This window comes from Augochlora pura, chromosome 3, assembly GCF_028453695.1.
Source record: "Augochlora pura isolate Apur16 chromosome 3, APUR_v2.2.1, whole genome shotgun sequence".
NCBI classification, from domain to species: Eukaryota; Metazoa; Arthropoda; class Insecta; order Hymenoptera; family Halictidae; genus Augochlora; species Augochlora pura.
In genome coordinates this window covers 32,178,791-32,192,338 of record NC_135774.1, presented here as the reverse complement: position 1 = coordinate 32,192,338, position 13,548 = coordinate 32,178,791, and the positions used below count along the sequence as shown (strand labels likewise).

General features: G+C 51.9%; 1 protein-coding gene across 1 annotated transcript in view; it reads left to right on the top strand.

Moving 5' to 3' along the window:
- Mub (poly(rC)-binding protein mub) overlaps window positions 1-13,548 on the top strand; it is a 91,255-nt gene that overhangs the window by 25,467 nt on the left and 52,240 nt on the right. The gene's annotated exons all lie outside the window — the stretch shown is intronic.

Genomic DNA, 13,548 nt, shown 5'->3' with positions numbered 1-13,548 from the left:
TCGCTTTCTCTCTCTCTCTCTCTCCCTGTAGCTCACTCACTCACTCGCAGGAGAGGATCCTTGGATCGGATGCAACGCACGCGGTCATCGAATCAGAAGTGTCAGTTTTGTCGATAGCGTGAAGTAGATAGCTCCGGTGCCGCCGGTATCAGCCATTCCCAGAGCGTGGCCGTGGCCGATCATAATTGAATTTTTCGCTTTTGACGGCTTCGCTCGGATTTATTCCCGTAAACCGGCTATTGATCCGCCATTACAAAAGACGCCTACGTACCAGCCGCCTCGCCGCGTTCCTCACTCCGCTCTCTGCTCTCCACTCTCCGTTCTTCGTTCTCCGTTCTTCGCTCTCCGCTCTCCGCTCTCCGCTCTCCGCTCTCCGCTCTCCGCTTTCGGCGCGCCATTGGCCCAGCGATTCTCTAATCGTGCTTGAAGAGCGATTTTTAAAATGTTGCGTGCAATTACCAAAGATTATCGAGCAATCGCGGTTGCGGCGATTCCGATTGAACGAGTGGAATGCGTGTGGACAAGGTTGACCAGGAGAACGGAACGGGCTGTGGTCGGACCGGTGGAACGCGGGGATCGCTTATGGTCTCGAAGTATAATTGGTCCTGAGCGTCGGAATAATTTTGTATTACGTTCGAACGACGCGGTCGACGAGAAATAGGGAAAATTATGAAGCATCGGTTTGTTCGCATATCTATGAACTTCAGGTGTTTCTGGAGAATTCGATCGTTCGATCGTTCGTTAACGTTAAAGCGAATTCGGAGAAATTACGATCGCATCGCGCGCACCGGCGCTGCAATAAATTGTCGAAAATGGCGGTCAGCTTTATTGGATGAGCGGTGCCTGCCTGCACTCTGACAGATAACAACCAGCGCAGCGGTATGCTTCATCCACCGTGCGCGATGCTGGCACAGAGCTGCGTTAATTGTTCATTAATACAGAGACGGAGAGGGAGAGAGACGCGCGAGCGAATATCCAGGATTACCGTCTATTCTCCGTTCCGTCCGATCCATGACGAATTCTGTTTCGCCTATCGATCTCATCCGCGAATTACAGCGGACCCGCATCTTCCCCGATTCGCATTATTCCACCAACACCGTCGCATCGATATCTCGATCGCGATCGCAAATCTTGAAGCTCCAACCTGCGGAAAGTTCCATCATTGAAATACGCGCGTCGCGTTCATCGGGCTGGAGTAGAATTCTACTGGACTTTAACGAACGTATGAACTCCCTGGACGTAAACGAACATTTCGGTAGATTTGTGTCGTCGCCGTATCGGCGCGTGGCATAGGTTCCTTGAAATCACCACGCGACTAGACTACGTGATATGCGAACGACGCATAACTAGCTTCACCGTCGGAAAAGCGTCGAGTCGAGTCGAGATGGAAATGGAAATGGAAATGGGGAGCGCGAAGGATGAACCAAGGACCAACGGATATCTGTTCGAATTCGATCGTTCGCAGACTCGTGCGTCAGGAAGATGGGCAACGATTTACCGGCATTTTATCGCAAACATCGTTCGTTATTCGTTTATGGAATCGCGTCGCGTCGCTCCGACGGAGCGCCCAGTCGGTGCCAACCGAATACGGACGGAAACGAAACCGAAAACAGCGACGAGAACAGGGAACGAGGAGTATCGAAAGGTCTTGTATAGTATCCGGATGAGAAAGTCGGCGTCGCGACCCATCGTTCGCGTTTCGTTTCTTTCTCTACCGATAGTAGTCTAGCGTCGATATCCGATAGCGACGGTAATTAAACTTCCGGTTCGAGACCATTCATATTTGCGATCGTTCGCGGAAGGGTCGAGGGTGCTACGGAGATATACGAGTGGTAGGGCGAGGCCGGACTAGTCGAACGGGAGAGAAAGAGAGAGAGGGGGAGAGAGGAATGGAAAAATCGAGAATCGTGCGTCCAGAAGCTCGGCATCCATTGGATTTCAATTTTCGCATACCGTCCACGTCGAGCACATCCGCGAATTAGTTCGGGACTCGGGACTCGGGACGTAGCCGATCAAAGTTACGGGGAGAGACGTCCGCCTGGCCGGAACGATATTATCGGTCTGTTGAAAATCGCGAAATCGAAAATCGAAAATCGAGCACCGAGAATCGGGAGAAGTATCGAGCGATCGAGTTTGCGGCGAGACGCGTCCTGCCCCGTGACCTGGCCAGCTCTCTATCCTATTCGTTTACTATTACTCCTGCTATCAACTGTTACTGTTACTGTTACTATTACTATTACTATTACTATTACCATTACAAGGTGGGAAGGGGACGGGACAGGAACGGTTTAATCGATCGGGGGCAGACCGTGTGCAAAGAAACTCGTCGGTTATGTCAGGTTTTTCGGCCGCGCCGACCTCGAGCGTTTCTCGGACACTGGAGGTTATACAGCAAGCGAAGCGACACTATTGTCTAAGAAACGTTGGTTCTTCGATCGATTCGACTATTCCTCGATAGAAAGGAACAATCTGTGTCGCAGTGCCGGCGATATACGGCCAACGAAGCAATTTTGGGTCTAATGCGAGTGACAAAAGCAGAGCCCGCGTTGAAAATAGATAGATAGAGCGGTCTCTTCACCAGCCCGTGAGCATCGGAATGATTCGGCCGCAGCCATAGCCGCCACAATCGCCACAATCGCCACAATCGCCACAATGGCCGCAACCGCCACCGTCGAAGATCCAATCGAGCAGCCGTCACGAATCGGCGCTCCGTTAAAAACGGAGTCCTTGTCGCGAGAAATCTTGGCTCGCGGACAGCTCGGTCGGTTAACTTGCCGAGTCAGCGTCAGCAGCAGTCGAGCGTAATAGTGTCCACGCTCGGAAGGTTAACGACGTCCAATATTAAATAAGTCGCGCGGCGGCGCCGGCGCTCTACTATTTTCTCCGTGAAAAGAGCCGTCAATTAGCCATGGAAGCGACGCGGCGCTCGCCGATTCCGAATCGCGCCTCGTCGATTTCCAAGGAGTCTCTGAACGAAAGGCCGAAATCAAAATGAGGGAAAGGTGGAGAGAAAGAGAAAAAGCAACGGGGACAAAATCGAGCACGGTTTCACCGAATTCTTTGATCCGCGGCTGGCTTGTTTTTCCTAATTGGCCGCGGCATCGAGGGACCGAGCCCGGCTCGGATAGGTTTTCGGCGAGTCGGGTCGGGTCGGCTCGGCTCGAGTCGGGCTTGCTTACGTCGTAAATACGCGGCGAACGAAGGGCCGTAGGTCGACCGTTTGGATTCAATTTTCACTAACTGGAGCGTGGACTAATTAACCCGACGCGAATAGCCGCTCGAGAAACAATGCCGGCCCGCCCGGCTGAAGGGGATAGTCGCTCGTGCGCGTGTAAAGGATTGTCGTCGGGGGTTGGAGACGACGAAACGGGAGAAAGAGGGAAACGGCGAGGCCGCGGGGTAGCGGAGACGCGGGCTGCCAGCGGAGAGCTCGGGAGTCTGCCGGAGAGATTATAGACGGAGAGAGGCGGACGCGGTCGCTTAGGCTTCAGGCCTTGGGCCGTAGGTCATAGGCGGTCGATGGTTGGGCTGCCGAGGGCCGAGGGACGACGAGAGTTGCGGATGATTGCAGAAGCGGGCTATTTCCAGCGTTTTCTCGGCGACCGGAGAAATGGCGGTGGCGGCGGCGGCGGCGGCGGATCGGCCAGCCCGATTCGAATGATATTTCGCGTTTCGGATCGTTCCTCTCTTAGGATCGCGTAGATGGCAGAGGCGCGCAAAGTAGGTCGAGGACCCCTGTTTAAAGAAGCCGGTCCAACCGATTCGAAGCGAGAGACGAGTGGTCTTTGAGAGCTGGAATTGCGGCAGCAAGCCGGTACCTGCGGAAACACCGAGCAGATACGCGATGTTCCCTTTTAGGCTGCCGAGGCCTGTGCTGCAGCAATCTCGTGCAGCGTCGCGTGCTCTATACGCAAACAGCAACGCGCCGCCTCGTGAGCCGGGAACCGGGAACCGGGAACCGAGTATCGAGAACCGGAACAAGACACAGAGAAAGCCGAGGACGGGGCGAGAGGGCAGAGGGTAAAGGGCTCGCCAGCCAAGGAAGTGTTTCCTCCTGGTCCTAGCTCGATCTCGCTCCGTCTCCCCTGGCCCACCTGCGGACATTTCAGCACAGAGCACGAGCAGGAATCCGGAATTCGCAGTGCCGACCGCCTTCCTTTTCAACGACGGCGAACGTTTTGCTGCCCCTTTTGTCCCGGCCGTTCCCCGGAACGGGTCAAAACAGAGCTCGTTGCTTTTCTTCCCGGGTTCCTTCAACGATTCGTCGTTCGTCGTTCGTTCGTTCGTTCGTTCGTTCGTTCGTGCCGGCCGAAGCGATGTTTTCGCTACGCTTGCCGTTGTTGCGGCGAACCTCTCTCTTTCCTCTCCCCTTGCCCATGGTCTCCGGGGGTTTATTATTTAGGTAGCTTGCTCTGCCGAGTTTACGCGACCGCGAACGGACCGAGTCGCCGCCGTCGAAAAAAACGCCGCGTCGTTTCACTTGGCAACCCTCCGTTTTAGTTATTCGTATTTACTTGGTTATTTATTCGCGCATTCCGTCGATTCGTTTAGATCGCAGTCGTCAGAGCTCCCCGACCATCGATCGCGCGATTCGAACCGTTAACAACGAATTTATCGCAAGTGTCTAGCTCCAATGTTACGTTGTTTCGTTTCTTAGGCCCGAAATCTTCGGTTCGTCCTTCTTCGATTTCTCAAAAATAAACTATAGCAACGACAAGTTTGCTGTCCACGAGCGACGATCCAATTTACGTTCCCTCGGCAATTACCGTACGCGCGAAACGATACTCGGCTACGAGAGATTCTGCAGCGAATCGGTTTAATCGATACCGAGCGAATCGTTCAAATGAAATGTGAAATTAAATAGAGACCGGAAAACGCGGAAACCGGAGATAAATGTGTTCGGACTGAATACGAAACTAATGGATATTAAAACGATGATAATATTGGTGTTTAATTAAACGAAGAAGATCGAGTTACCGTACGTTTTGGCAGCCTTTACATCGATTGCAGGAACGCGTTCCGCTCCGACTTTCCGCACGGCGAATTTCTTCTCGATACGAGTTCCTTCCGCGAAAAAAAAACGCAGTTTCAACGTTGTTGCGAGCGTAGAGAGGGGCTGGATTCTTATTCCGTTGTTGCGCGTTCTACGGACGGTGCAAACGAGCGACGAGGCCAAATCCCGTCCTGGCCACGCGGCTCGCAGGACGCGAATCCATGGGGTCGAGTGTACACGGTGAACGCGGTAATGGGTTTTTCGAGGGCCCGCGGTTACGCGATCCCAGACTCGTCTCCGGCTCTCCCCAGGGTGCCGTATAAATCGATCCAAGCTATCCGTCGACGAAACCAAAGTTTCAGATGGTTATCTCGAACCGGTGACTCGATTCCACCCCGTAGAAACGCTACTAACAATGTCGCGCGGACTGTCCCCGTCGCTAAACGCGACAGATATAGAAATCAAACGCACGATTCCGCGGCCATTCGGCGGTCGAGAGGGTCTCCGCGATCCTTCTTCTTTGAGGGTTCCGTTCCATTTCCATTTCCGTTTCCGTTTCCGTTTCGCTCCTGCTCCGAATGTGCCAATGAGCACGGGAGAGGAGTACGCGATTTCGCCGACACATTTTTCCTGCCGCCGCCGTCGCTGCAGCCGCCGTGCACGATACGCGATGCACCAAAATGGCGACGTCCTTGGCATCGAATTTCAATATAATGTCCGCGTCATTGAACGCGATTCGGGGGTTAAATTGTGCCGGGAATTGCGAATAAACGAATGGTGTCCGATCGAAATTTCATTAGCGGCATGCATTCGCATATTAGATTTCGCCGAGCGTGCGGCACCGTCGATGATTCGGTGGCCCCGGTGTCGAGGGTCCAGCTACGCTCCGTTCCATCGACTCGTCGCGCTTCGTCGCTCTTGGTCGCGCGTCGAGTCAATCGTTGGCCGCTTTTTCAACCGCGCGATTAAATCCAACTGAACTGTTCAAGCTGCTGGGTCAGCACCGAGTTCGCGACCCTCCAACGGAAATATCAACACGGAGCCTGAAAGAATGCTGGTACGAGGGTACGAAGCGGTGTCTGAGCGCGATGGAAGCGGCCAGACCTTGCCCTCGAATTAATAATCGCTGGCCCGGCTGATTTTCGCGGACTCGGCAACAACGACAAACCGAGATTCTCGGTCCGCTTGAAAATGGAAATGGAATCTGTTTAAAACTCCAGGCAAGATCTCCGAGCGAAAGTTTTTGCCGGTCGCGTAAAATCGGTCGTGTTTCCGTGATATCGGAAACATTCGCCGCGAAAGGTAACAATGGCTCGAGTGGTTTGATACTTTTGGCGAGTGGCGTATCTCTCTCCACTAGTCGCCCACCCAACGGCTCTGTTCTCGCGATCGTCGTCGCTGGATCGACCGACCTGCATCGAAACTATGCCGGGACAACGAGATAAGTCACGGAATCTTGCTGGGAAGATAAAGACCCTTCAGGATCCTCGAGCCCCCGAACCCCAATTTTCGCGTCCGCGGAAAATTGAGGCGTTCGACGACGAGGGCGACGACGACGACGACGACGGCGACGAAGACGTTGTCGCGGACAAAGTGACTATGCATTTTGCGACAAAATTATTTCGCTGGAAAAAAGTCTGCGACTTTGATCGCAATTTCCCGCGGAAACACTTGCACGAAATTCTTGCGACCGTAATTTGGCACGGAGAACGAGGCTCGGAATAAGATTTCGACGGATACACGTATACATGGAATCTGTGCATCGACGACGAGAGGGAACGCGCTCTCGATAATCTAGGCATATAATCTGTTCTACTCGTATTAGCATTAATTAATGCTCGGAAACCGAAACAACCGATGATCGTCAATTTTCATTACCGTGACACGCTTTCGTTTAACGCGCGAACACGAAACGCGTCGGATCGACGTCCCTCGAAACAAAATTGATTTCCCACGGATCAGCGGGTTCATCGAATTACCCGCTCCCTCTCTTCGTTCCTCATTTTCGTACCACAATGCTTTTTAACCACTGTCCGTTTCGTGACAGTAAACTGTAAAGAATTTCGGCGTTTGTTGTAGCAAAGACGATTTGAGATTATAGCACGCAACAGCTCTATCAGGCGGCACAGGTTTCGGTCCAGCGTAAAAGAAAATCTTGGACGAAACATCAAAGCGACGCACGAAGGCCACGAATCGCCTAATCACGGTGCTCTTTTTACACCAGCAGAGACGCGAGTAAATGAAGAAAGGGGCGGGATTGCTTGGGCTAGGGAATAAGCTCGGGAAAGCGATTTCTCCCCCGACTCTCGACTCGACTCTCGAGCATCGCATCGTATCCGTCGATCGTTTTCCGAGCGGCTCGGCGTTTCATTTCGCCGCGCGTCGCGCGTCGCGCGAATCCGATTCGAACGAAGTTTAATACGATCCGCAGATGCGATGGAACTATAACGCGTCGAGCGCAAGCCGAGGGGCGTCGGCCGCGAGGCAATGGTGCATGCGGCAAGCCTGACACATATCAATCAGGCAATGGAATCCTCGGCCGCCCCGACACCGACGATCCGACAATCCTCCGTTTCTATCTGGTCGAGTGTCGCTCTTTCTCTCTCTCCCTCTCTCTCTCTCTTTCTCTCTCTCTCTCTCTCTCTCTCTCTCTCTCTCTCTCTCTCTCTCTCTGCTCCGACTGTCCTCGAAGCCTCCTACAACCCTCCAGCCCGATGCGGCGAGGAGCGGAGCGGAACGACTGTGACACGCGGCCGTATGCATACCGTTATCGAGTACAGCCTGTCGTCGACTTGGAATTTCAATGCTAATCAGCTGTGATGACCGATTGAATGGCGGATACTATAGTTCTTGAACAGTCCGGCGGGAGCGCGAACCCGATCCGAACCTAACGTTGTCGCGAATGAAACCAGCCTAGAACGATCGAGCATTTATCGCACCCTCCTATTCAGCCGAACGTGAGTTTTACGTGGATCGTTTAACACGTCGGATTTCACTGTGAAAATTTCCTGGCTTTCGATGAAACTTTCCAGGTTCGTTTACACGCGTTGCAACAACGCGCGCGAATATTTGCAGCCGGTTGTCGCAACTATTCGGAGCGGCTGGGTGCTTTGACGTTTAACGTCAGACCGTTCGGAGCGTCTGGCCGAGAAAAGCGCGCGCGCGTGTCACGAGCCCCGTCGTCCATCGGTCATCGGAACGTCGGTCACCCGCAGATTCGAATTTCTCTGGTAATAAAGCTGCGGTGACCGATAGGCTCGATGATACCACCGTTTTCGGATTGCCGACAGCGCGGCGGTAACGATGCGATGCCAACGACGAAATTCGATTCTCGACAGGGCGGCGCGTTCGCGCGCGCGCCCCCGTCTGGGCTTTGGGCTCTGGGCCCCTGGGGGTGCGGCCGGGGATGGAACCGTTCCATTAATTACTCCGAAGAGCGATTTCCAATTTCGCGGGTCACAGTGAAGCCGCGAGTCTAGGTCACTGGACGAATCAAGGTGAATGGTTGAAGCATTAATAACCGATTAATTGGGAAGAGTCCGAAGAAAAGTCGATGCTCGTTGATCGGTCTCGCGATTAAGCTGTATTGCAGATTTAAAATTTTGCCAGCTAATTTTTTCAACGCCGTTTCGCTGGAACAACGTCTCTCGCTGGTTATCGTTAGACTGCGAAATTTATTTTCCGTCGTCGAATTTCGTTTAGTCGTGTTCGTCGATCGATGGGCCGCCGCCCTACCCGCTCGAATCGTGCCTACCCGAACGAATGGACGGCCAAAATGTGCAGGAATATGAGCAAACCCGATATATTTACCTCGTTAAAATGTCCTTCGACGGTTTAATCGCAGATGCAGTGTGGTCGATGCTCGAAGCGCCGCGACGCGCCGCGGGCTGCAGCACGGCTCGGAATTTCACTGCTGATTCCTCATCGATTGCTATGGACGGTTACCTAATTGCCAATCCTGAGAGTGGCTTCTAGTTTACCAAGCCAACGTTTCCTTTGACAAACGAGTTCTTATCTCGATCGATCGATCTAACTATCGATCGACTAATTTGTATAATTCGACCGACACCAATATTGGCGTTTTCGAAAATCTTGTTTATTAAATGTATCCGCGGCTTAATGGTTCCAGAATGATGGGCATAAGTACAGACGCAGGTAGTTTAGCTACACCTGCTTGGTAAGAAAAAGTTAAAGATCCACCTGCCACCGGCGGCGTGCTCAACGACAGCCCGCTTCGACATTCGCGCCACGGCCGTATATTTCTTGTTGTTCGCGAGCCGAAACACCTAACTGCGCGCATCATGCCATGAAATCTGCGGCGGCGAGTTGCGACGCGGGCGAAAGGTTCTTGCCCGACGCTCGAGGTATTCGAGGAACATTCGGCCCCGATATCTCTATCGGGCCAGATTCCTCGAGCTCCCGAAACCGAATAAATCCCGCAGCGGTATCGCGATGCCGGTAAACCTCGTTAAGCCGTTTAATTGCGACGACTGAAATCCAGTCGGCGCGAAGACTCGCTCTCCGGTTCGAAAAGCCAGCGCGATTCGGCTCGGCTCGGCTCGAAAGGACGCGCGCGCGCGGTGGCGGCGAGTTCATTGAATTACCAACTTGGGAGTTAGCCATACGCCACGCGCGCGCATAAATTCTCAGCCGGTTTAGCCCGTTTTATTTGGCGCATTTAAATGTTGCACCTCGACTGCGATTGCCGCTGGTTTTATGGCGTATTCCGTCGCATCGGAGCGCCGAGAAGCGAGGGAATTTAGAACACCGTTAAATTTCATTTAGCGATTATTAACTCCTCCGGTTGCGTGGAATTAATTGATACTTTCGTATCGCTGGACGCCACGTCGGATAAACCGGCCGCGACGTCCAAATTTAACGAGATCCATTATTTACTTTACGACCGTGTAAATACTGATTCCCCCGATTTCGAAGTAAGCGTAAAACTCGCAATTAACGTTCGATTCGCGTCGAGTCGACACGTTAACGAGATCGTTGCTCCACGAGATGAATCGAATCGGCGCCAGAGCACGTTCTTCGAAGGAGACAGAGCGCCGCGAGACGATCGGGGTACGCGCATCGTCCCCGCGGCCAATTTCTATTGAAATTTCAATTTTCGATCGATTCGTTCTCAATTCGTACGCGGATGTCAACGCGCGTGGATCGACGATCCGATTACTCGGATTCAACGTTGTCGAAATTTCAAACCAAAGTACAACTTTAAATATATAAATCGCGCGATATTATTTAAACGTTCAACGTGGAACGGTGATCGAGTATTATTCGCGCGTGTTCCGCACGGTGCGGCGCGTTTGATTTTATTTATGAACCTCGGCGACGCGATCCGTAATAAAACGGAGATGGCTCGAAATTGAAAAAGCGCGAAAGTTAGCGGCGCGGCCAGCTGCCTCGATGAATATTTAATCGATCCAGCGCAGCGAGGCGAAAGTTCCTCGTAGTTTCGCTCGTAGACGATAGAAAAATTTCGGTTATTAATCATCGGGGGAGAGGAAAGCGTGCGACGGAAGTTTCAAAGTTACGAGTCTCTCGCGACGAGGCCGTCGAGGCCCAGCGCGAGCACTTAGGACTTGGGCCAACCAAGGACTCGAGTGTTTCCCTTCCTTAATCCCGAGGTGCTAAATACCAGCAATTTTCAAGCAAATTAAAGAATCTGCTCGCGGCGCGCGACGCTCGACAACCTTCCCCGTCTGCAGGGTCTGCAGGGTCTGCAGGGTCTGCAGGGTCCGTGTCTAGACACGCGGCGACGAATTCGATGCTGTCTCGCAATTATTATCATATATCGATCGGCAATCGGTTTCTTAACAAAATTGATCGACCGTCTATAGCGCGATGCGCGCAAACGAAGTCGTCGTTGTTTCGCTGAGCGACCGCGATTTCCAGTTTGATTTTTCGGAGTTATTCGAGCGACGGGGGCTCTCGAGTCCGAGATTCAACCGCGGCGCGAAATTCGCGAAGAAGTTGCAGCTCCCTCGAGATCCAGAGGAGGGGTCCGTCTGTCTCATCCGCCTCGCGAATCGAATTTGAAGTTGCGCGAGCAAGATTTGCCGTGCAAACAGAATTACGAACTCTGCCGCGGCGCGGCGCGGGGCGGCGCGGCGCGTTGTCGCTTCAACTTGGAGCATCCTTGGATCGACTTAATATCGCCGCCTCGCGCGGCCCGCGCGATGAAACGTTGACCGATGTCTCGGCCGGGCGGCCGTCTCTGCGACGCCAAGCAGCTAGAAGAATCCGCAGTTACCGAAATTTTAGTCGTACTTTAGACAATGAAATAACATTTGTAATGTGTAACAATGAAATAACTCGTACCGTATACTACGTGCAACGAAGTAGATTAATTCGTGGCTGCGACGCGCGACGCCTCGAACACGAACCAAAAAAGCCTTTCGCAGACTACGGCAACTTTGACTCGGTAACTGATTTGCGACGCAGCAACATCGAAGGGGTTAAGATGCTATCGCGAATCGTCGGCGCGACACCGCGACAAAACTACAGCGCGCAGACGGATGGGCTATGTAATCGAATTTCTACGGAGGGCGGCAACGGCGGAAATGAAAGGGGTAACGAATGACGAGGCTGCCGCCGCGGGGCCTTTCGATTCGTCGTCAAAGCCGCCGATTTTTCTCGACATCGCGGATATCGCGCCTCAACCCGCCTCGTTCCAGCCGAGCGCCAGCCTCTGCTCGCCGACGAATCACGCGTAGTTCTATGAAAAATTCGGAAAAGTAACCGGTGACGGAGGAATGAATAAAATGTAACGGTATTCGAATTCGAAGCAGCTGTTCCACGTTCGCGTGTTTTTACTTACGCTCGAACGCTTCCGACTTGTCCGTGTCGGTAGCCGCTTAACGAACCATTAAAACCTAGTAAAGTGCGCGGGACTCTTCATTTCCGCGTCTTCGAGAGGAAAGTAATCTTCCGGTGCCCTCGACGCAGGCTTCCTCGCATTCGCCTCGCTGAATTTTATGACGAACTAACGACCATCGTTATTTCTCTATCGGCTTTGCGCGAGCGTTCCGAATCAAATATAATACAAGGCGGGTCCTCGTTTTTAATGCCGGAAAAATCTGCCAGAGAATATAAAAATAAAAAATATAATTCTTCCGAAAGCCAATAGAATAAATTCGATTCAAAGAAAGAGAGAGAGAGAGAGAGAGAGAGAGAGAGAGAGATTTCCAAAATTCGGTTTTTTGTAAGCCTGGTATTTTGTACGCCGCTGTGGTTTCTACAAAATTCACGCGGTTCATCGATCGCATACTCGACTAACGTTCCAAACCTATTTTCCCGGGAAGAGAATGCAAACGTTTTATTCCTGATACCAAAACATTCCATTATCGAATAATTTGATTCGAGTTCTCTCGTGGACGATAATCTATCTAAACGACGCAACGATCGAATATTGTAACGTTTGGATACGGATAGCTGAGTACAATTGTGAAAACAAATGTTCGGATAAGAGGGTTTCTGCTGTAAAACGCGCCCCATATTTCTCGAATTCGCTCGAAGCTGTTCGTCGGCCAGAGTTCTACCGGACGCTGCGAGCGTACGCTGTCAAAAATATTTGATCACCGCTCATTCAATATTCACGGTCCATGAAAGCCCGTGCGGAGATGAAATCGCAGGCTCGACTCCGCGACCAGGCTATTCTACCTAAATCGTATACGGTTCCAGCTTTGTTTCTCTATTTCTCTTTGATCGCGTCTATCGCCTTCCACCGTGCCAAACTAACATCCGTCGACGATAAAATGGCAAACAACATACTCCGAGCAAACGTTTCTCAAACTACAATATCTCTTCGAACCTCTGTTATTTATTATTTTTAAACGGTCATTCAAGCATCGCCGTCCATTTCCCTTCTCCTCGAAACAATAGTTTACCCCGCGAGGGACGAATGGGGATTTCACGTAGCCGGCAGCACTTGGATTACGACAGAGAAGACGAGAGAGAGAGAGAGAGAGAGAGAGAGAGAGAGAGAGAGAGAGAGAGAGAGAACATTCGCCCAACGGCTTGGGTAGCACAAGCACAGCTTGTTTCGTCTGACGAAAATGTGATTGAAAAATAAATAATGCGAATGTTTTCCGAATACGAAAAATACCCGGTTTTTTTGTTGCGACGAAAAGAAGTGTTCCAAAATGGGGCTCGCCCGTAAATCATCCCCGCGCACTTCGATGTGTGGTTGACGTAAACGCGGGAGATTTATTGCCATGAATATTTCGCGCGAGCTCCTGAAATATACGTGACGTCCAAATTTGTTTTAATAGTTCGGTCCGCGTGAAGAGCAGAAATTATTACATAGGCGTGGACGATATATGCGTGTGTGTATATATGTATATATATTTTTTTTACGGACGTCGGATCACCGTAGAAACGGTGTCAACTGTGTTATTTAACGAATGGCCAAGGAGCGGAGGCGAGCGAACGATATTCGCGAAATATTGCCGCGGCGCCGATTATTTACGAGCCGAAGATTTCCCGCGGAATATTTTATTTCCCGCGAAATATTTTATTTCGCCCCGGAGAAACCGTCGCGCCGCGGC